This window comes from Elephas maximus, chromosome 20 (genome assembly GCF_024166365.1).
Source record: "Elephas maximus indicus isolate mEleMax1 chromosome 20, mEleMax1 primary haplotype, whole genome shotgun sequence".
Taxonomy (NCBI): Eukaryota; Metazoa; Chordata; class Mammalia; order Proboscidea; family Elephantidae; genus Elephas; species Elephas maximus.
In genome coordinates, this window is record NC_064838.1 from 25,842,524 (window position 1) to 25,866,600 (window position 24,077).

The window sequence follows — 24,077 nt, forward strand, 5'->3', positions numbered from 1 at the left end:
AAATGCACCTAAAACTTAAAAAATAAAAATTGACAGTTACATAATTTTTTAAACGTATTTTCAAATTCATATGTAACGAAAGACTAAATATATTAATATATCCTGTTTTGTCTCCATGTTGCAAATAAAGTAATTGCATTGCTTTTTTAAAGAGCAAAACTGTCTTCCAGGAAGGTGGAGTAAACATATTTGTCCCTATTCTTCCATTAAGTACAATTAAAATCCTATTTATTACATGTAAATCAAACATAAGCCAGCTCTCAAGGGTGGAGAGAAGAAGTTTGGTTGGCTAGGGACTTCAGGGTCCAGGGAGCAACCTGGTGGTAAGTTTTTTGGGTTTTCGTTTTCCCTCATTATACCAGGCTGCCACTCTGGATCGCTATGAGTCGGAATCGACTCGACAGCAATGGGTTTGGGTTTTGGTTTTTGGGCCACTCTGGATACGCCACGAGTCACAGACAAAAAACTCAACAAAGTCTGCTCTCTTTAGCCAAAGGACCAGGAACAGAGCAGTTTAGCAAAACAGAAACCATTTTGAAAATAACTGCTTTACTCCAGCCAAACACCATATAAAAAACTGTGGCCTCACCCACACCCACACCAGCAAAGGTGGAGTTGGGGACCTAGATGTCCATTCTCCCCAGGCTGTAATGAAGTGCCCCAACACCTCCACCCCCATGCAGTTGGGTGTCAGAGATGGCTGAGGAGGGAGCCAGGATTTTCATCCCTACCATGTGGTAAGGAGGCCCATTCCCCACCCACCCCCACCCATTCCTTCACCTGTTAGTGAAGACCACATAGGGAGTCTGGACTTCTACCCCAAGCCAACAGTAATGAAATGTCCCTCCTCCTCTACCTTGGGTGGTAGTAGAGGAGGCCTAGTAGGAAGTCAGTGTTAAGAGACTACCTCTCTTGGTTTCAGTGGATGTCATATGGGGGTTGGTAATAAGGTGCTTCAGCCCCTACCAGCCGCAGAGGTATCAATGGAGGCCTGGTGGGGAGCCTGTACTCCTAACTCCACTCAGAGAAGCTTCTACCTCCTTGGATGTCAACAGAAACCCAGTGGGAAATCTGGATATCTACCCCGCAGCTGGCTGTAATGAGAAAGCATCACCCCTTCTATCATTACAGTGTCAGAGGAAACTGACAAAAGCAGAAGGTTTAAACAAGATCCTACCTCATAATATGATACAAACATACTTAATACAAATGAAAATACGGAAAGTTCCTGCAAACAAATAGAACGTCTCAGCAAAGAGATAAGAAGAACCAATGGAAACTTTAGAACTGTAAAATGTAATAACTGAATTAAAAATTCAATGAATAGGATGAACTGCACAATGGAAGGGATAGAGAAATTAATCAGCGAACTAAAAGACAGAACAAAAATTACCTCATCTTAAAACAGAGAAAGTAAAGTGGGAAAAAAATGAATAGAGCTGAGTGAAAAAAGCCAACTCCAAAAGGTTCCATACTTTATGATTCCATTTATACAATATATACGACAATCTTGAGATGACAAAATTATAGAAATGGAGAACAGAGTAGTGGTTGCCCGGGGTCAGGAATGATGGTGGGGGGAGAGGAAGTAGAGAGTGACTAATATTAAAAGGGCAGCAGGAGAGATTGCTGTGGTGGTGGGAACTTCCTATATCTCCACTAATCAGTGTCGAAACCCTAGTTATGATATTCTATAGTTTTGTAAGTTTTCCTTGTGAGAAACTGAGTGAAGGATACACAGGACCTCTCAATTATTTCTTACGGTTGCATGTGAATCTACAATGATCTCAAAATAAAACTTTATTTAACATTAAACTGATCATTTGTTGTTTAGAACAATACCATAGAGCTTCTCGATGCTATTAGGATAAGGCAGAACTATTCATTTTGATTAAAGGAACTGCATGACCTGCCCCCCCAATTTCTTCTCTGGCCTACCCTTGCATTATGCCCCTTCTTTCCACCATACCAGCCCCCCAGGGCCATACTATCTGCCAACCTTGCTCCTGCTTCTGGGCTTTTTCTTGGGCTCTTCTGGAAGTATGGAGCCAACTTAACTTCCTTCATAGGACCTCATTGTTGTCAAGTCTATTCTAATTCATAATGACCCCACAGAGAGAGAGTTGAACTTTCCCCACAGGCTTTCCAAGGCTGTAAATCTTTATAGAAGCAGACTGCCACAACTTTCTCCCATGGAGAGCCTGGTGGGTTCAAACTCCCCACCTTTCAGTTAGCAGCCAAGAGCTTTAACCACTGCACCACCAGGTCTCCTACCTCCTTCATTAGCCTTTTTTTTCCCCCTTCATATCTCTAATCAGGATTTATTTCTTTTCTTTCAGTTATTGCTTGAAGATTTGCTGCTATTAAAGGATTGAGACCATAGGACTAAATCAAACAGTAATCCCTTAGTGGCCTTGGGTATTTCACTTTTAGCACTTGTTACAGTCACAATTTTTAAAATATATTTATAATCATGTGTTTAATATTTGTCCTCTCTCCGTAGAATGTGACATCTATGAAGGCAAAAACCATGTCAGGTGTTGTTCACCACTGAATCCCAAAACCTACCAGCATGGTGGGCACGTAATTGGTACTTGCTAAATATTAGTGGAGTTAATGAACATAATTCTTGTTATTATTTTATGCAGTGATCTATCCTAAGAAATTGTGTGCCATACCTAAGAATCTCAGGATGTCAGATAAGTGATTGTTTGTTGCTTGAGCAGATGGCTATGATTTGCACATTGATATAGAGCTAGCATTTAACATCCTCCTGGCCTACTAATGTAGATCAATTATTGGTCTTCATTATATATCTCACATTGCAAGTTCAACAAATATATTTCTGGTTAATAATAAACTAATAGTAGCATCTAGTATTTCAGTACTTAATTTGATTTAGGTATTTTATTATCTTATTTTGCAAATGAGGAAAATTAACTTTAGAAATATTTGATAACTACTGTTACAAAATAAAATAATCAACATAAAGAAAACAAAAATGCTCACAACTGTACCAATAAACAGCATCATGCCTGCCTTGGTTATCTACTGCTGCTATACAGGAATACCATAAGTGGATAGCTTTAACAAAGAGAATTTTGTTCTGTCACAGTTTAGGAGGCTAAAAGTTCTAATTCGGGGTGCCAGCTGCAGGGGAAAGCTTTCTCTGTCAGCTCTGGGGGAAGGTCCTTGTCATCAATCTTCCCCTTCTCTAGGAGCTTCTCCACGCAAGAACCCCAGGCTCAAAGGATGCACTCTGCTCCTGGTGCTGTTTTTTTGGTGGTTTGATATTCTCCTGTCTGCTCGCTTCTCTCTTTTGTATCTCAGAAGACATTGATCTAAGACACAACCTAATCTTGTAGATTGAGTCCTGCCTCATTAACATAACTGCCTCTAATCCTGCCTATTACATCAATGGATTTACAACATATAGGAAAATTGCATTAGAGAACAAAATGGTGGACAATCGCACAATACTGGGAATCATGGCCTAGCTAAGTTGACCCACAATTCAACCCATAACAATGATAAACAGAGAAAATACTGAAGTCGTCAAGGATTTCATTTTAGTCAGGTCCACAATCAATGCCTATGGAAGCAGCAGTCGAGAAAGCAAATGGCATATTGCCTTGGGCAAATCTGATGCAAAAGATTTCTTTAAAGTGTTAAAAACAAAGGTGTCACTTTGAGGACTAAGGTGTACCTGACACAAGGCATGGTATTTTCAGTCACCTTATATGTATAGGAAAGCTAAACAATGAATAAGAAAGACTGAAGAATTGATGCCTTTGAATTATGGCATTATCAGAAAATATTGAATATACCGTGGACTGGCAGAAGAGCAAAGAAATCTATTTTAGAAGAAGTAGATCCAGACTGTTCCTTAGAAGTGAGGATGGCGAGACTTCATCTCACTTACTTTGGACATGTTATCAGGAGGGACCAGCTGCTGAAGAAGGACATCATGCTTAGTGAAGTAGAGGGTCAGCAAAAAAAAAAAAGAAGACCTCAATGAGATGGATTGACACAATGGCTGCATCAATGGTCTCAAACGTAGCAACAATCGTGAGGATGGCGCAAGCCCAGGCGACATTTCCTTCTGTTATACATGGGGTCTCTATGACTCAGAACTGATTCGGTGGGCACCTAACAACAACAACTGTGTATGCTAAGGCTACACATCTCATTCTCCATGGATCTGTGACTGAATTAAGCTTCTTTAATGAAAAGTATAATCTTGGGGTTTCAAAACTGTGAGAATGTGCAAAGACTCTGGTTTTCAAAAAACCAAGAAGTAAATTCTCCAAGGTTAAAACATTATTTTTTTGTGAAACAATGAATATCACAGACCATACAATTCTATGTTTACCTTTCCTTTACTACAGTGTACCGGGGGCGGGGGGGGGGTTCACATTAAACAAGTTGTCATCAAGTTGATTCTGATTCATGGTGACTTTATGTGTGTCTTTGTAGAGCTGTGCTCTATAGGGTTTTCAGTGGCTGATTTTTCAGAAGTAGGTTTCCAAGCCTTTCTTCTGAGGAGCCTCTGGGTAGACTGCAATCTTCAAACTTTCAATTAGCAGTCAAGTGTGTTAACTGTTTACACCATACCAAAAACAAAAACAATCCAAACCCAGTGCTGTTGAGTTGATTCGTACTCATAGCGACCTTATAGGACAGAGTAGAACTGCCCCATAGACTTTCCAAGGAGTGCCTGTCAGATTCGAACTGCTGACCCTTTGGTTAGCAACCGTAGCACTTAACCAGTATGCCACCAGGGTTTCCTTATACCACAGGGGGACCCCCTTTTCACATTGCATTGGGTAAAATTGTATAGAAATACATTTGATCCTGCATCTAAAATTGAATTTAGATTACTTCTGATATTAAGTGAACTAGAGCTATTTGTCCTCTTTCTCTCTCTGTGTGTCTGTCTTTCTGTCTATATAAAATTCTATTCCCATTTGAAGAATTGTGTATGTCATTCTTTTTCTCACAATAATATCTTAACTCTTAAGAAAATGAAAAATAAATATTGAAAACTTTGAAGAAGTGTTATATTGTCAAATTTTAAGTTTTGGTAATGCTCTTTTAAACCCCTAATGTAGGGACTTGACCTGTTTTGTTCACCACTGAATCCCCAGCACCTACAACAGTGCTCAGAACTTGTAGGTACTTAGCAAATAAAAATTGAAAGAATTCATGGAAAACCAAAACATCACTATTGAGTAATCCTTAATTTTTTGCATCTCATAGAACGTCATCAAAATAATTGTTTACTATTCACAAAGACATGGCACTATAAAATTTCTTCTTATTTATCCCAAAGAATCCCAACTTTATGACCTCTTCTGAAATTACTTTTCCCAACTTAATTTAGGGAAAAGTACATTTTCCCCCAAGCCCTTTCATTAATCTGCTAAAAAGCCTCCAGTATCCATTCTTTTCTAAAAAGAATTCTCCACAAAACTGTTAATAAAAGCAGCCTATTTCTAAATTTTTTTTTATAGTTATAGATTAGACTCGAGCTGTATGAAAAATACAAAAATCAACCACCAGTAATTAATAGCCTTACACAGGCTTTGTAGTATTCTTTTTGAGTCTTATCTAATTGTATCTAATCCCACATCAGTAGGTTTCTCAAGCCTTTGCCTAATGAAAGGTTTTATCATAAGTTCACAAAATGGACTGTGAGAGTTACTTTTTTTTTTCTTTCTCATCCCCCCAAGACATTTTTATCCTTTCCCTTTTTTAAAGAAATTACATTTTACTTTGTTCTTCTTTAATGTTTGCCAAAATCATGACCATTAACCAAACTCAACAATAACAGAAGCTAAGAACAAAACTAAGTACTCAATACATGTCCCAGGTGGCATCATAATTTATTCTAGTCTTGAATATTCTACTATACTACTGTTTTTTCCTTCCACTCTTTCCTGAAGTTCTAAGACTTTTAAAATAACAGTTTCTATGAAAGAATGAGCTGAAATCAACTCTGTGGCACACAACAACGGCAACGTGGAGGAAATAATTTTATTTAGGTGAGACTTATTGTGAAAATCCAGTAACGTTATTATGCTTCTACTTTGTTGTTTTTTTTTTCTAAATTTTATTTGTTTTGGTTTGGTGTTGAGAATATATACAGCAAAAAACATACACCAATTAAACAGTTTCTAGATGTGCAATTTAGTGACATTGATTACCTTCTTCGAGTTGTGCAACCATTCCTACCTTCCTTTTCTGAGTTGTTCCTGCTTCATTAACATAAACTCATTGCCCCCTTAAGGTTCCTGTCTAATCTTTCGAGTTGCTGGTGTCACTTTGATCTCATGTAGAATGTTTTTAAAAGAGCATAATGCTCCAGACCGACTTTTTTTTTTTTTAACTATGTAAGCTGAACTATTCAGTTTTAAGATGACTTCAGGGAATTTTTTTGGTTTAAGGTTTAAAGATTATCTCAGGGCAATAGTTTCAGGGGTTCATCTACCCTCCAGGGCTCCAGAAAGTCTACAGTCCGTGATAATTTAAAATTTTATTCTGCATTTTCCCCCTTTTGATCAGAATTCTTCCATGGACTCTTTGATCAAAATGTTAAGTAATGGTAGCTGGGCACCATCCAGTTCTTCCATTCTCATGGTAATGGAGGCAGTTGTTCATGGAGGCAAGTAGTCACACATTTCATATCCTCCTCCTATTCCTGACTCTCCTTCTTCTTCTGTTGTTCCAGAGGAATAGAGAAAAATTGTTCTGCCATGGATGGCTGCTTGCAAGCTTTTAAGTCCCCAAGCACTCACTACGCATCAAACTAGGAGATAGAACAGAATCACTAAACATGTTATTAGGCCAGTGAACTGGGATGTCCCATGAAACCATGACCCTACACCTCCAAACCAAGGAACCAAATCCCATGAGGTGTTTGGTGTTACACAATCAGCCTCAGACGCTATTGTTTTTTTGTAAATACAGCTATCACAAACTTTTGGCAATTTAACGTTTTACAAGTGTACAACTTATTGACAGCAATTTCAGTAATTGGATATGCAACCCTACCCTTGGTCAATGCGATTTTTCCATCACCATTAACTCCCACTTCCCCCACCTCCTGCCACCCCTGGTAACCACTAATAATCTTTGTTCTCTATACATTTGCCTTTTCTTGTCTTTTTATGTGAGGTCATACAATATTTGTCCTTCCATAATTGGCTTACTTCACTCCACATAATGTCTTCAAGTTCCATCCATACCATATCATATATCAAGACTTCATTCCTCGTCCTAGCTTAGTAGTATCCCATTGTATGTATGTAGCACATTTTGTTTATCCATTCATCTGCTGATGGGCATTTAGGTTGTTTCCACCTTTTGGCAACTGAAATAGTGCTGCAGTGAACATTGGTGTACACACCTTTTTGTGAGTCTCTGCTTTCAAGTCTTTTGGGTATATATCTAAGAGTAGCATGCTAAGTAATATGGAAGTTCTATTTGGTTTTTTGAGGGACCACCACAGTTTTCTACAGTGGCTGTACTATTTTCCATTCCCACTAGCAGTGGATAAAGGATTTCAATTTCCCCACATCCTTGGCAACATTTGTTATTTTCTGTTTTTTTTTTTTTTTTCTTTTTTAATCTTAGCCATCTGTTATGAATTGAATTGTGTCCCCCCAAAACATGTGTCAACTTAGCTAGGCCACGATTCCCAGTATTGTGTGGTTGTCCACCATTTTGTGATCTGATGTGATTATCCTAAAACAAACAAACAAAAAAAAATTGTGTGGTTGTCCACCATTTTCTGAATCTGGTGTGATTATCCTATGTATTGTAAATCCTAACCTCTATGATGTTAATGAGGCAAGGTTAGAGGCAGTTATGTTAATGAGGCAGGACTTAATCTACAGGATTAGGTTGTATCATGAGCCAGTCTCTTTTGATATATAAAAGAGAATTGAGGAGAAAGCAACCTCATTAGCACCAGGAAAGAAGCACTGGGAACAGAGTGTACCCCTCTGACTGGGGTCCCTTCACTGAGAAGATCCTAGACTAGGGGAAGATTGATGACAGAACCTTCCCCCAGAGCTGACAGAGAGAGAAAGCCTTCCCTTGAGCTGGCACCCTGACTATGGACTTCTGGCCTCCTAAACTGTGAGAGAATAAATTTCTGTTTATTAAAACCAACCACTTCTGGTATTTCTGTTAACTAAGACACTGTCCTAGTGGGAGTGAAATGGTATCTCACTGTGGTTTTGATTTGCATCTCTATGATGGCTAATGACACTAAGCATCTTTTCAAGTGTTTGATAGCTATTTGAATGTCCTCTTCAGTGTAATGTCTATTGAAGTCCTTTGCCCACTTTATAATTGAGTTATTTGTCTTTTTGTTGTTTAGTTGTTGTATTTTAATCTTTTTTATAACTTTAATTACGTTTTATATTTTTAAGTAAATACATAATTGATTCTAGAGTAGGGGAAATGTACATACTATTGTCTAAAATGGGGAAAAAATTAATTTAGGAACATCACATAGTTTAGGAAACTGGTTATATACCTATTTCTAGATAACAGTCTTTAATCTTATAATTATTTTTCTTTCAATCATTGATTGAAGATTTGCCGCTATTGTGGGGGCTCAGAAAACAACCCAAGAGTTTTAGGGAATTCTTCATTACTCCATAGTGAATATTAAATTTATAGAAACAAAATGGAAATTACAATAAAACACAAATTACCATATTACTTTGTTGTGCCAATAAATTTTAGGATTTTGAGAACTAAGCTTTCAGGCATATAATCATAATATGTCTAAATATCCAAAATTTTAAATTTGATCACATAACAGATGTACTCCATTACTTTTTTTAAATTACAGATGAATTTGTTTTGTTTCTCCCAGTGGAGATTTTTGAGTATTTAATTAACGGCCTTATTGACCCATCATTAAATTCAAAGAAGCATATCTAATGTGAACACTTAAATGTAATGTCACTCATTAGTCTTTAATGAAGAGAAACTTATTCTTTCTCTAAAGAACAGCTGTAAAAATAGTATCTGTCACCTACAAAATTATATAGTCCCAAGATTATCAATGTGCATTTAATGACTTTGAAATATGTCTTTGCAACATTTACTATACACGTTTCTTTCTCTTTGGTTTCACCTGTAAAGAAGTTAATTGAAGCCAGAAAGCATGGAATTCTCTCACACCCAGAATACCGTGCTGAAGCAAAAGCTGAATTTTCCCAGTTACCTGTAACAGATTCAGCATAAAGTCATTTGGCTTTCTATACCAAAAATTCTCTTATTTGTCCTGTACCTTGATAGCAGTTTTCATAATGCCTGAGCCATAAAATCTGTCATTAGACAGTTAAAATTCATCTGGAGCTCTATTTCCAAGGATCTACTCAAGAAGAAAATTGATTTTAATGCCTGTGCCATTTCCTGACTCTGCAAGATGTAACTCAGAATAAAGTAAGGTGAATTGCAGTTGATTCACTAGTGTTGTATCACCATCACCATCACGTCATCATCATCACCATCATCATCATCATCACACACAATCACCATGGACACTGTCATTCTTTAAAACATACTTAGGTCTATTATACAGTGGATTTCAACGTTCTATGTATTTGACTGCCAGGTCATGTTAGCACTCTCAAATCTATATGTATATATTTTTTAAGGACAAATATCAAGCTAATGGTTTCTGCTGATACTCAGCTAAACATCTGGACAAATCAAAAAAGGCAATCAGTTATTTTTTATTGTGCTTTTAGATTTTAACTGGGAGGATTAGTGTCACATAGGTAGAGTTTTGGTGTGTTCTTTTGTATATGACAACCTTGTTAAGACACAATTCATCATAAATTAAAATTCAATATTAAGTGCCTTCTCACAGTGCATCTGACATGTTTTAATTACAGAAATACCTGAAATATTTCATCATAGGCATATTTGCATATATACTGTCTCCATGGCATACCTCCATGAATGATACAATAGCACTACTTGGTTTATTTATTCATTCAACAAATATTAGTTTTGTGTCTCTTGTGCTAGACATAGTGCTATGCTCTGCAGGTGCCATAGTGTAGAGATTCACATTTATGCATATGAATGCAAATACTTCAAAAGTAGAATTTTGTATTTTTCCCCTAATTTGGGAAAATGCTATTCTTTATACTCTAAGTATTTTTTTCTTGTAATAGGAATGTGAACTAAAATAAAATAAGTAGTTGTATTACATCAGGAACTACTACCAACATTCAACAAAGAGTTAGATATTGTGTCTTCTGTCCTTTGTCATCCAACTGCTCTACCACCTTGCTCATGACTGTTCATAGGTAGTGTTCAAAAACATTTATAAATTGATTGAATAAAGGGAGTTAGGCAAAGTCCCTTCATTTTCAATGCAATATGAGTGTTTAAATTTTTCTTAAGGCCACTTGGACATATGCAATTTTCAATATAAGGCAAAATATTTTACAGCTACTTAATTTAATGAGTATTTTTAAAGTATGCATTATATGCAAGGCTGATAGGATGTCATGTTGCATCACTCTTGAAGCGTTCCCTCAAGTATCGCTTTCTACCTTCCCCACATCCCTGACCCCACTCCACCCACATCAAACAACTTTGTTGTTGTTGTTAGTTGCCATTGATTCTGACTAATGGTGATCTCATATGTGCAGAGTAGAAAGGCTCAATAGGGTTTTTAGATTGTGACATTTGAGAAGCAGATCACCAGGCCTGTCTTCTGAGACTTCTTGGTGGGTTCAAACTACCAACCTTTTGGATAATAGTTGAGCGCTTAACCACTTATGCAACGTAGGGACTCCTCAAACAACCTTAATATCTGGAAAGTACATACTCATATTTCAAGGCTCTGCTAAAATTTTACTTTCCCTATGAAATGTCCTATGTTTTCCCCTTGTACAATTGACTGCTCCCTTTTTTGTTTCACTACTCTATCTTCTTTTCATTTATATTGAAATAATACTATTTATATTGCGTTTATTTTGTTATATGTGAAATATACATAGAAGCCAGATAGCCTCATGGTAGTGCCTCAAATATAGTTGCATTCAACATATAATCCTACACATAGAAGAAAATTAATATTAATTCACATTCATGTTAAGTCTTCTAGGGAAATGCGGAAAAGAAAATTAAATTTCTAAAACATATAGAACTTTAATAAATATATTGCCCTCATTTTTGCAACATTCAATATCCCACATTCAGGATTGACAATGTCCAGAAATTCTCTTGGTCAAAAGTCAAATAAGTAGGGGATTGCAGGGTGCTAATTTTTTTTTTTTTTTTAAAGATGATGAGTGTGTAGTTAAAATGATTGACCATGAGCTTCTGGATAGGAAAGTGGTTGATAGACAGGAAAAATATAACGCATGCATAGTTCAAATGTGGGGCAGTCATCGTTCAGTGGTAGAATCCTCCCCTTTCATGTGGGAGACCTGGGTTCAATTCCCAAGTAATATACCTCACACACAGCCACCATTCATCTCTCGGGGGAAGCTTGCACATTGCTATGATAATGAATGGGTTCCGACAGAACTTCCAGACTAACAATAGCAACTGACAACAATGGTGTGAAGGCCAGAATCTACACCATAACTTTTTAGTTAAGGCTGTTTTTATTTCGAATGACAGAAATCTATATTAACCTGACTTGGCTACGTCACTGTTAAGTCTAGGAACAGTCTTCAGGCATTCCTGGATTCAGACCTTCAGACAGTGGTATCAAGAACCATAGGATGGTTTCAGTCTCAGCAAGGTTTTTTCCACAGGTAGAGCCTACAGATCAGGGTCTGCCTTCAACCAGCTTAACAGCTCTAGTAGAAAGAAACCTTCTTCCCAGAAAAATTTGCAGGATTATTCCTTAATCTCTTTGCTTGGGGCACCCAAATTATGAGTACCCAGCTGCACCACATGAGTGTTCTAGGAGGTGATCAGCCCCATCTGAAATACATGGACTGAGAGAAATGGAATAATTTCCACAAACTGAAACCAAGGAGAAAGAAAGGCTGGTCAGGCAAAGGCAACAAATGTGCACTATGCCTCACATGTAGACAGATACTGTTTTACCAAGTTTTTCATGCTAAAATACCCAATGGAGCCCATAATATAAAAAGACACATTATCAATCATCTACAGAAATTTCTCACATTTCACATTTTAAGAAGTTCAGTTTCCTTTCAGTTACATTTTCATATCAATGGTATGAATTATACCTTTTGAAACCTTAGTTGCCGTGCTCTGTTGACTAAAAAGAGCAAATGACTCACCTGAAATAGACTCTCTCTCTCTCTCCATCCTTCTGCACTCTACATCTCTATATGCATATAGATCATATATATAATGCATTTCAGTTCTTCTCATAGTGCCCATTAAGGACAGTTAGTATATATGGTACCACTTCGTACAGCTCAGTAAATTTATTGAACTTTTCACTGGGCCTAATTCATTTTCTATCTCTTACTTCCTCTGTGCTGTTCCAAGTATGAATGTGTGTGCACACAGAATCTTTGCCTGTGTAAACATCCCCACCTCTTATGTGTGGAAATGACTTTGCATTTGTATGAATTTTCTTCTCCCTGTGCTCGCACGTCTTTCATTTATCTCCAAATTCTCTCTCTACCTGGCCCACTCCTCCAAGTTTAGAGATATTCTTAAATATTTCCCCCTTGTGGAGTCCCTGTGTGGTGCAAACATTCAAAGCGGCCAGCTGTTAAGCATAAATTCGGAGGTTAGAGTACACCCAGAGGTGCCTTGGGTGAAAGCCTGGTGCTCTGCTTCCAAAAAATCAGCCATTGAAAACCTAATGGAGCACAGTTCTACTCTGACACACGTGGTGTCACCAGGAGGCAGTTTTTTTTTTTTTTAATCTCCAGCCTCAAGGACAGTGTCTCATACATAGTAGGCTTTCAGTAAATAGTTGCTAAAGGAAGAAAGTGGCACAGTGGTTAAGAGCTATGGCTGCTAACCAAAAGGTGGGCAGTTCGAATCCACCAACCGCTCTTTGGAGACCATATGGGGCAGTTTTACTCTGTTCCATAGGGTCACTATGAATCGGAATCGACTTGATGGCAACAGGTTTTGTTTTTTTAAGAGAAGAAAGTGAATAAAAGTCTATTTGTAGCATATCTTATAGCATGACAAGTTCTCAATACATGATATTTGGGTATTTGTAAATACTTTCCAGTCTTAGCACTAATTTTGCTTCTTCCACTCACTTCCTATAGTAGCAATATGGCCATGTACTCCTCAGGCACAGATGTGTGACCGGTGTGGTGATATTTGTTCTACATATGAGGCAATTTATAAATAAGGATAATTCGAACCTTGTGATTTATTTCCTCCAGCATTCCACCAAGATTAAAGTATAAATTTAGGAAACTATATAAAGGAAATGATACAGGGTTAAATGGAGAAGGGGGAGTTCTCCCTGTTGTTGTTAGGTGCGATCAGATGGGTTCTGACTTACAGCGACCCCACGTACAACAGAACGAAACACTGCCCGGTCCTTTGCCATCCTCACAATCGTTGTTATGCTTGAGCCTGTTGTTGCAGCCACTGTGTCAGTCCATCTTGTTGAGGGTCTTCCTCTTTTTCACTGACCCCCTACTTTACCAAGCACGATGTCCTTCTCCAGGGACTGATTCCTTCTGATAACATGTCCAAAGTATGCGAGACGTAGTCTCACCATCCTTGCTTCTAAGGAGCATTCTGGTTTGTACTCTTCCAGGACAGATTTGTTCATTCTTTTGGCAGTTCATGGTATATTCAATATTCATTGCCAACATCACAATTCAAAGGCGTCAGTTCTTCTTCTTTCTTCCTCATTCGTTGTCCAGCTTTCACATGCATATGAGGTGAATGAAAACACCATGGCTTGGGTCAGGCACACCTTCGTCTTCAAGGTGACATATTTGTTTTTTAACTAAGATTAAAGTATAAATTTAGGAAACCATATAAAGAAATGATACAGAGTTAAATGAGTTGTATGGGGGGAATCTTCTCCCTAGCCATTACTATGGTTTAAAAATGGCAGTTCACATACAGTAAGATTTGGAGTATGCTATAAGACTTATAAGACTTAAGGAAACCCTGGTGGCGTAGTGGTTAAGTACTACGGCTGCTAACCAAAGGGTTAGCAGTTCAAATCCACCAGGCACTCTTTGGAAACTCTATGGGGCAGTTCTACTCTGTCCTATAGGGTTGCTATTAGTCGGAATTGACTCGATGGCACTGGGTTTTGGTTTTATAAGACTTAAAGTAATTTTGTTCAAGTCAGACATGTGACTTATTACTCAATATCTACAAGGTGTATCATTCTTTCTTACTCACTGACTTACTGTATGAATTTATCAGTTACACTTAGGAGTTTTATCCTTCTTTGTACTTAAAACACACTGCAAGTCTTAACACTCAAAACACCCTGCAATTTGACTGCCACACTTTCCATTAATCCAAAGCCACCTTGATCTTGTTCAGATTCATAAGTCAAGTGGAAGTCAAGAGCAAAAGAGAAAGGAAAGGAATCAGAAGTAGTTTCACACTGAACTACCTTCTAAGATACTTTGTGCTATTTTGGAGTGTGGAAGTTGCAACAGCATCAGATGCCTTTCTACCCAGACCAAGGCCTTATTGAGCTGTAATATTCTTGACAATCACTGATTCCATTTTCATGGTACCACATTGATATGCCCCATTATGCTCCAGGTACCTGTTCTATTAAAGTTCATGCATCCTTCTGATTAGAAAGGCAGTGGAGCACTAAGAAAAAGAGCTTTGAATTTTGTTGCAAAACTAGGGCTGAATCTCAAGGATGTATTATTATTTGCGATTAACTCATTTTTGTACAGTACAGTCAATCTGTAAGTCTTCACCCTAAATGTAGCAAGGCATTTGGGGTAGAGCTCTCATCATAGAGGCGGAAACAAGAGAAACCACTTCATCCACGCACTGCAATATAAATTGCAACATAAATTTCTAAATTGCTCCTAAGCACTTCTTCTTCCGGTTCTTGTACTCACATCTACATTAGTCACATGGCCTACTTCCTAAGCACAGACGGTGCGTAACCAGTACGATGGTGCATGTTATTGTAGTGGATCTTCTAGCCTCTAAAATGTTGCTATGAATGAAGCAAAGTATTTGCATTCTCTTATTAAGAGGCCACGTAGGCACTGTACTGTATAACTTCAGGCTTAGCAGCTCTCAAAAAAGATCACCGTGTTGCCAGAACGCTGCTTTGTTCTTGGGTGAATGCAGCTAGAGATGGAATCTACAGCTGGAGATGGAATGAATATAGTTGTACTGAGTTGGCATCAGTTTGTGGACAATTTCCTTAGAACTCTTCAAGTGCACATCACTCAGTCAATGGAATACTGAGCACACTGCACTATGCTTAGTGCTGTGCACAGTGCAAAGATCTTTCCCCTGATGAAATTGACATTTTGCTGTGAAGATAAGCAATACTCACATAAGAAGGAAGCTCAGTAACAACTCCAGGCAATGGATTAAATGCTGGGATTTGATAGAGTAAGTACTATTGGACTTCATTGGAGAAAGAGCCAGTTTTGAGCATGTAGTGACCAAAAGCAGACAGAGTCAGAGACTATGATTAATTAATACAAAGGATAGGACATCGTAGGCACGGGAAACAGCATGAACAAAGGAAAGAAATGGAAATAATAACAATTTTAACAGCTAACTTCTATCGATTGTTGACTTTGCCAGACACAGTGCTAAAAGTTTTAGGTATGAACTGTTTTGGGAGAAAGTCAAGATGTGGTTGAAAAAGCTTAGACAGCCCATAAGGAAACCCAGGTTTTATCCCTGGTTCTGCTGTTTCTTGATCTACCATTCCGAGATATTTCCCTTTATTGGCTTCAATTTTCTGATTTGGCAAATGAATGGTATGCACTAGACAATCTCAAAGGTTCTTCCTGCTCCAAATTCTATGTGAAAATATCAACACAGGAAAAATGATTTAACAGCAGAAGGTAGATGGACTTAACATGATAGACTTTGGGGCTTTAAAACAAAGCCAGTAGGATCTTTCACTTGTTGAATTCAGTATGTGAGGTATTTTGACAAGGCACCTCATTTTATTTATATTTGAACTTTATACAAACTGACGTCTGAACCAGCATTTATGACTTTACATATGCCTATAAGGGCCAGCTAGGTAATATAAATTAATAAATAAAATTGCATAGTGATTATGGCAAACTGGAAAACAAACGCCCTATCTAAATAAAGAAGCCACTGCCAGTTCCGGACCATTGTAAGCTCTGTGGGAATGATGCAATCCCTGCTTTTCACTAATTAAGAGAGGATTTAGAAGGATAAAAGCAATAATCATGACTGAGTTGTCCAGGTGTTCTAGGTTCATACATTACCATATGATTTTCTAAAAAATACTGTGAGATATATATCTTGGTTCTCATTTCAGATAAGAGAGACTTGACAATCATAAAACTTAAGGAACTTGACCAAATTTTTTACTAATGGGAAGAAAAGAAGAAGGTGATGTTAAAATTCAAACTCAGGACAATATGTCTGTAAAGCCGAATTTTATTTTCCCAATATTAAATCCTTCCTGGTGAGGCATGAATGCAGTGAATCGAGTAGATGAAGTTATATATAAGTTTGGCCATATTTTATTTCTTGAATTATGTAAAATTCTTGACTTAAATTTGGCTAATTTATTCATACCAAAAAAAAAGACATGAAAATAAGATAAAATATAATATGCTAGTGCTAAGGGTTGGCAATGGGGATAAATAGATCACAGTTCTGGGTTCCCTCAGGTGGGACAGCTGATACCCAAGGGAAAAACAAAAACAGAATCTGTTGCCATGGAATCGATTCCAACTCATAGCAACCCTATAGGACAGAATAGAACTGCCCCATAGGGTTTCCAGGGAGTGTCTGGTGGATTCAAACTGCCAACCTTTTGGTTAGCAGCCATAGCCCTTAACTACTACATCACCAGGGTTTCCAAACGCACTGTACAATTCTACTTCCTGCGGGATCTACCTCGTCTGCCTCCAATTGCTTTCTTTACTTAGGTGCAATCACTTAGCTGCTATTACCTCAGTGTTAGGGTGGTTCATGAATTTCTATATGGAACATCTGGCTGTGTGAAAATGGAGCTTCAGTCTCAAGGCTACCTGTTTTCTGGCACTTAGTACTGACTTCTCTGAATTACGATTATTGCACATTCTTTATTCTTTTTTTTTATTTAACTGGCTTCATGGTCTATTGCCCTTCCCAGTCACTAGTCACTGCAAGCCTTCCCACTAAGCTAGGGCCCCTCTTTTACCTAAACCACGGCCACTATATGACTTCTAATGTGCTCTGCCGCTAACCAAAAGGTCGGTTGTTCAAGTCCACCCAGAGGCACCTTGGAAGAATTGATCTGCTTCTGAAAACCCTATGGAGCACAGTTCTACTCTGCATACGTGGGGTCATCATGAGTCAGAATTGACTTAATAACAACTCTGGTTTTTACCCAATAGGTAGGCAGCCCAAAGAGAATTCTACCACCAGGGACCTCCCAAATGTCCATCACTTTTATCAAAGCCTTTGATGAGATGAATATTTTTTTCGTTTTCAAACATTTTGAGGAACAGTCTCCAAAGGCATATGAAGTTATTCTAAAATTAAAATGTTGTTGTTATTAGGTGCTATTGAGTGGATTCCAACTCGTAGTGACCCTATGTACAACAGAACGAAATACTTCCTGGTCCTGCGCCATCCTCACAGTCGTTGTTATGCTTGAGCCCATTGTTGCAGCCACTGTGTGTCAGCCTATCTCGTTGAGGATCTTCCTCTTTTTCACTGACCCTCTACTTTACCAAGCATAATGCACTTCTCCAGGGGCTGGTCCCTCCTGATTACATGTCCAAAGTACATGAGACAGAGTCTCACCATCCTTGCTTCCAAGGATGTATTTCTTCCTATAAATACTAAACACTTTGTTTTTTTATTCTCACTTTAGTGTTAAGAGCTTTATTGCATCCAAACCAACCCACCTGTTAAACATCTACGGCAGTCTGCTACTGGGAGCTGATTTTCAGAACTATAACAACTTTATAATTTGAGCAACTATAATCAAGATTCTTACATTGGCAGATGCCAGCTTTTTGCTTCAATTTCATACCAGGCTCTTCTGGCAGTCAACTTGTTGAAATTTTTGCCCTATATTTGATCCCTAATGATTTCTTATTTCCTGAGTTTCTTTAGATTAATATCTAGCAGCTGTTTGTCTATCATGTGAAACTGTTATATAATTAAGACTTTACCCCTCTACATGATTTATTTTCAAACCTGGACTGTGTTAATAAGTTCTGTAGTTTGGAGAAAATTTCTTCAGTGTCATTTCTTATGCATGCTCTAAAATAAAAAAGATCTACTTAATGGGCCGTGTTGTCCCATGGTCCATAAATATTAATATGAGTGCCATTAGTTAGAGTGGAATGTACTCATTTGTGAATATTTTTAAAGAATATAAATGTTATTTTGTTTTTACATTAGAGGCTGTATTCTTAGCATTTGGAGTCATTTTTTTTTTTGCTTAATTGGTATCAGCACTTCCCCCATAAATAAATGAGTAAATGAAACTCAAATTGTTAGGCCCAGTGACTCGAGAGTGGATGACTTCTGGCGCCTTCCTAGACCTTGTCAGTCAGTGATCACTACACTCACCACCATCCAATTAATGAGAAGCATCCTTTCAGCTAGCACAACATGGCTTTGATGTAGAAGCACAGGCAGGATGCATAAAGTTTGCTTGTTCCAGGAAATATCTCATTAGATATAATTAAGACATACAAAAAAGGAGGTACTCAAGTTTTATACCTTATTTGCCAACCGAGTATCTCAACCATTCACAAATAAAACTCCATGACTAAGTTAATTCACTAGTCACTCTAATGCAATAGCGCCTTGGAATTGATATGCTGTCTCCCACTGAATGCTTCTGAGGTGAAAATAAAATAAAAACAAATAAGAAGTAATGGACAAAATCTCTTCAGAAAATATTGTGTGTGAAGAGTATCTAGTTAATTATTTGGTTAAGAAAATAAATTTTGTGAGGCTTGATGCTTACTTAAAAACATTAGAGAAAGTTTAAAGCATTAAAAACACATGTGTGTCTTTATTTAGGCTTAGGATTCCGTGTGGTTACAGCTCGAAGAAGAGGGCAGGCCGTGGTGGTTCAGTGGTAGAATTCTCACCTTCCACGTGGGAGACCTGGGTTCAGTTTCCAGTCAGTGCATCCCACGCGCAGCCAATGAAAACCCTGTGAATCACAATGGTCTGGTCCCCAGCCGCTCCTGAAGAAGGCACAGGACCCAGCAACACCCCGTTGTGCATGGGCTTGCCGTGATTTGGGGACAACTTGACATGACAACAAAAAATAGCATAAGGAAATTAGTCTATTTAGATCCTTTGGGCTACCTCACAAACACAATAGCAGGCATTATTAAAAAAAAAAAAAAAAAAAAACCTGGATATTTTTCTTCCATTCAGTAATTTAATAAGAAAACTTTATTGCCAGGTACAAGTTAGCTGTTTTGAGGATATGAACAGGTTGTGAGATACAGTTGTTAGCTTTTTTTTAATTGTTGTAAATATATACATTTGCCAATTTGATTTTTTTGTGTGTGAACGATCTACTGACATCAATTACATTAATCATGTTGTGCAGTCATCACCAAGGTCCATTGCCAAATTTTCCATCACCATAAACAGAAACGCAATGCTTCATAAACATAATTCTCCATTTCTCCCTTCTGCCCCTGGCTTGTTGTTGTTCTTGTTATTGTTAACTGCCTTCGAGTCACGCTGACTCATGACAACCTCATGCACAGCCCTGTGCAGCATCATGGCAACGCATAAGCCTCCACTAACAGTTGAGTGGTGGCTGCACTTGAGGTGCATTGGCCAGGAATCGAACTCAAGTCTCCCACATGGAAGGCGAGAATTCTACCACTGAACCACCACTGTCCCCTCCCTGCCCCTGATAACTACCTAATAAACTTTGGTTTATAACATTAAATAATATTATATCTTCATTATTAAACATTTTAGATCTTCAGGGAATTTAACAAGTTTCTTTTTCTTTTGGATCCCCTCTTTGATTCTACATTTATTTCAATATTGCTTGCTACAAATGAAAAGGGTCCAAACTTATGGATAGTACTCTCGACCTCCAACAGTTGTTGGCTATTTTTCATGGCTAATGAGCTGACACTTGATCACAAGACACCCTAAGAAAACAAACAAGAAAAAACCCTACTGTCTCAGTTTTTCTTCTTTCAAATAGCAGTGCATCATTGAGCTTATATTAGGTACCAGGTGCTACCCTAAGCGCGTATCATCCCACTTGCTCCTTATGTTAGCTGAGGTAGCTGCATTCTTGATAGCATCATCACTCCTGTTTCACAGATGTGGAAACTTGTTTGCAAAGAGATCACATGACTTGCTCATGCCGCAGCTAATGGTGGTAGAGCCAGGATTTGAAGTTAAGCCATTTGTCTCTAGAGCTTAAGCTCCTAATACTATGCCATTCAACCTCTGGGTATTAGAAGAACTAAACAGATTCCTTTTCATCAGACTGTTACAATAAATTAACGGCTGATTGCCCTGTACAAAGTACAGGAAAAAAATTAATTCCATATATCCTTTCATTTTTTAGATTTTACCAGGAGAAAATAGCTTCTAAGGGTAACCCGAGGTTATATGCATAACCAAGTTTTCTTTCTTTAAATGGAGCGCCCAGGCTTTCACAGGATACGCAGAGTATTTAGTATCGAACAGTTATTCCATGTGCCCCCCCTACATTTCCCAGTCTTCTGTGCAGTTAGGCTGGAGCCTAGTTTCTAGTCTGGCCAATGGATGCTGAGGGGAAATGACGTGTTTTATGCCTGGACTAAGGCAGCTCATGCATTTCTCTCTTTTCCTGCAGTGTCCTTCCCAGTAAGCAGTTGCCATCGAGTGGACTCTGACTCACAGTGACCCAGGTATGTCAAACTAGACATAGGCTTTTCAATGGCAGATTTTTTTGGAAGCCGATCACTAGGCCTTTCTTCCCAGGTGCTTCTGGGTGAACTTGAACCCCGAACCGTTTGTATAGCGGCCGAGCATGTTAACTGTTTGCACCATTCAGGAACTCCTCAGCGTCCTCAGAATCGATGTATTTCAGATGACATGGCTATAAGCTATAGGTGGACTGCCCAGCATGCACTGGACTTTATGGGGGTCATTGTTGCTGCGTTATAGCTTAATCTAGGCTGACTAATATAAAAGTTTAATTGTGCATGGATTAAAATTTGAGTTATATATCCACCCATGCACGTATTTTCTGTCACCTGAGAGACGTGCTTCCTTGGATAGCAAAATTTATTTTGTGTTTTTGGCATTAGCAGAATGCCCAGTACCAGCGATTATCCAGGGTCAACTAACAGCAGCATCAGCAGCCCTCAGGGCTCTCAGTGCATAGAAATTGGAGATGATGATGCGTGTCTGATTAGGGACTTGGCTCATTGTTACCTGTAGACTTCAGTATGCGGCTGGGCAGAAGTCTCCACTCGCCCTAATGAAAGAGGTGTGTAAATGTTCCATGGGTGTCACCATTGTCCCTGTGTATTGAGGCAAGTCATAAAAGCTGAACCGCCCTTTGTCAGAAGGCCAGGAAACCATAGACATTTGCTCGGACTCTTAGCAAAGAATTGCTTTGTATAAAAATTTTACCATAAAATAACATCAAATGAAATGCAAGGTAATGTTGACATTTTCTCCCCATTTTTAGGGAAACATTTCTCTTTTTTTAATATGCTATATTCTAGATCTCAATTTCACCAATCTGGAATGAAGCTACATTCTAATAAAATTTTGTTCTACCTGATCCCTTGAGAAGTACTAAACCATAATCAAACGTACAGATATGTAGAGGGGGAGAAGTTTAAAGTTTATCTCCTGGGTCTTTTTTGTTGTTGTTGCTGTTATATTCTGTGACTTTATTAGAAGAATCTTGGGATTATCTCTTCCCTTAATAAAGGCCCAAAATGATGTCTCACAGTTACCAAAAAAAAAAAAAAAAAAGCCTCACACAGAAGTATCTCAACTCTGATGATCTCAGAATATCTCAGGTTTTCTGGCTACAAATAAATTCTCTTTCATATAAATTGTATATAAACTTAAAGGAAATATTAAATGCCAAATATCAATGGTATCAACCAATGTGAGAGCCTCTGTTCTGAGAATTTTTCATTATGCCTTTTACATTATCACCAAATCCCACCTGCTTTTAGACTCTCAGAAGCTGGCTTGCTGTTTTGCTATGATTGCTCAACAGAAAATAAACAGATGGGGCTGAAAAAAATCCAGATAGACAAATGGTGTAGAAACTGCCTCGGGCTTTTGAACAGTGTCAAAGTAAGTCGTATTTTTTTTTCCCCCTGTTTGACAAACAAATCTTCTGGAACACAAATCTCGATATGGTTTCATTCTGTACCACCATCAAATATGTTTAATTTTGCTTTGTTTCTCTTGAAAACCAAAGCTAATTTTAGATTTTTTTTTTTTTAATTCTGGTGAGTGAATGATAGATGATTGGTAGTGGAAAAATATATTAAACTGGGTGAGAAATCCGTGTAAGACATCAGGTTATATGGATTCCTTTATTTCAGCAGTGTAGAATGTTAGGGGCAGTAATCTCATTAATTAAATTGCTTTTCAAATAAAGGCCAGATCCATTGACACCTGACAAAGATAAATTAGCCCAGAATAGATTTCGGTTTTTCTGCATATGCTTGCCCTTTATATGTTGACTTCCACATGCAGGAACCTAAGTTAAAGATATTTTTATGTTCCTAATGCCCCATTTCCTATCTGCTCTTTTGTTGGCACAATTTCATCAGATGACTTCAAGTATTAGAACTGTAATGGTAACACTCAATGGCAGAGATACTAAATGTCCCAGTCCTTTAGGGGTGCAAGTGCAGGTTGTATCGTGACATACATCATGACACATACATCCAACCTCAGCTCTGCTCCCTAAACCCTGAACCTAGTGGGGCTGCATCATTTTGGACTAGGATGAAGCACTGTTTTCTAGTTAGTCACACCCCCAGAAAGGTTTGGTTGGATCACCCTGAGGAAGCCCATTTTTCTAGCCCACACAAAGGCACCATATGGTTCCAGCAGTGGCCTGGTCACTCTGAATGAGAGAAGTGAAAGTACCTATGTGATTCTCTCCACTTTCAAGATGAGTAGTCCTGGTACCATTCTAGGGACTTAGACTGTGAGAATAGGGTACAGAATGAACAAGCTAAATTTATATGAAACAGTTTTGAAGTTCCAGATCCACGCTGACAGTCTATCCAAAACAGAGGAATGAAGACGGACATGATGGTAGAATGTTACAGGTATACCGAACTTTTACCATGGTCCTGCAAGGCTTGAAGTGGTAATAGTTATGGCCACAGGATCTGTATCTGGCCAGTTTCATGCCATCTGCTAGCAGTGTAAGGCTATTCGCATGTTCTTTCCGACTTCATTTCTTTATTGGCAAAAAAATGCCAATCTCATAAAGCTATTCTGTGCTGACTAGTAATGCCTTAGCACTTTTTAGGTGGTTATTATACCAGCAGCACCATAATCACGGTCATCTTTCCAGGCCTGAGCCTTAAATCCCATTTATGAGCTCCAATCCATTCTCTTCAGAGGCAAGTCAACTGTTAGATCTTCAAAGGCAGGGCTGTTTGTTCAAGTGCATATCGCTAGCTCTTAGCGTTTAAGACTTTGAGTAGAGTAGGCATTCAATAAATATTTGCTGAATAAATGAATGATGTTTTGAAGTAGGCAGTAGAAAACTCAGAGTATCATCCTAGTGTTATCATTTACCTCATACACATTTTAATCACATAAATTTTTAACAGCCAAGGTGAAGTGACTTCTGACTTTCCTACTACCTGAGTTTCATAATGCTAGCCTCAAGTGAGAATCTATATACTAAAGGAATTGGGAGACAATATAGTGCTATA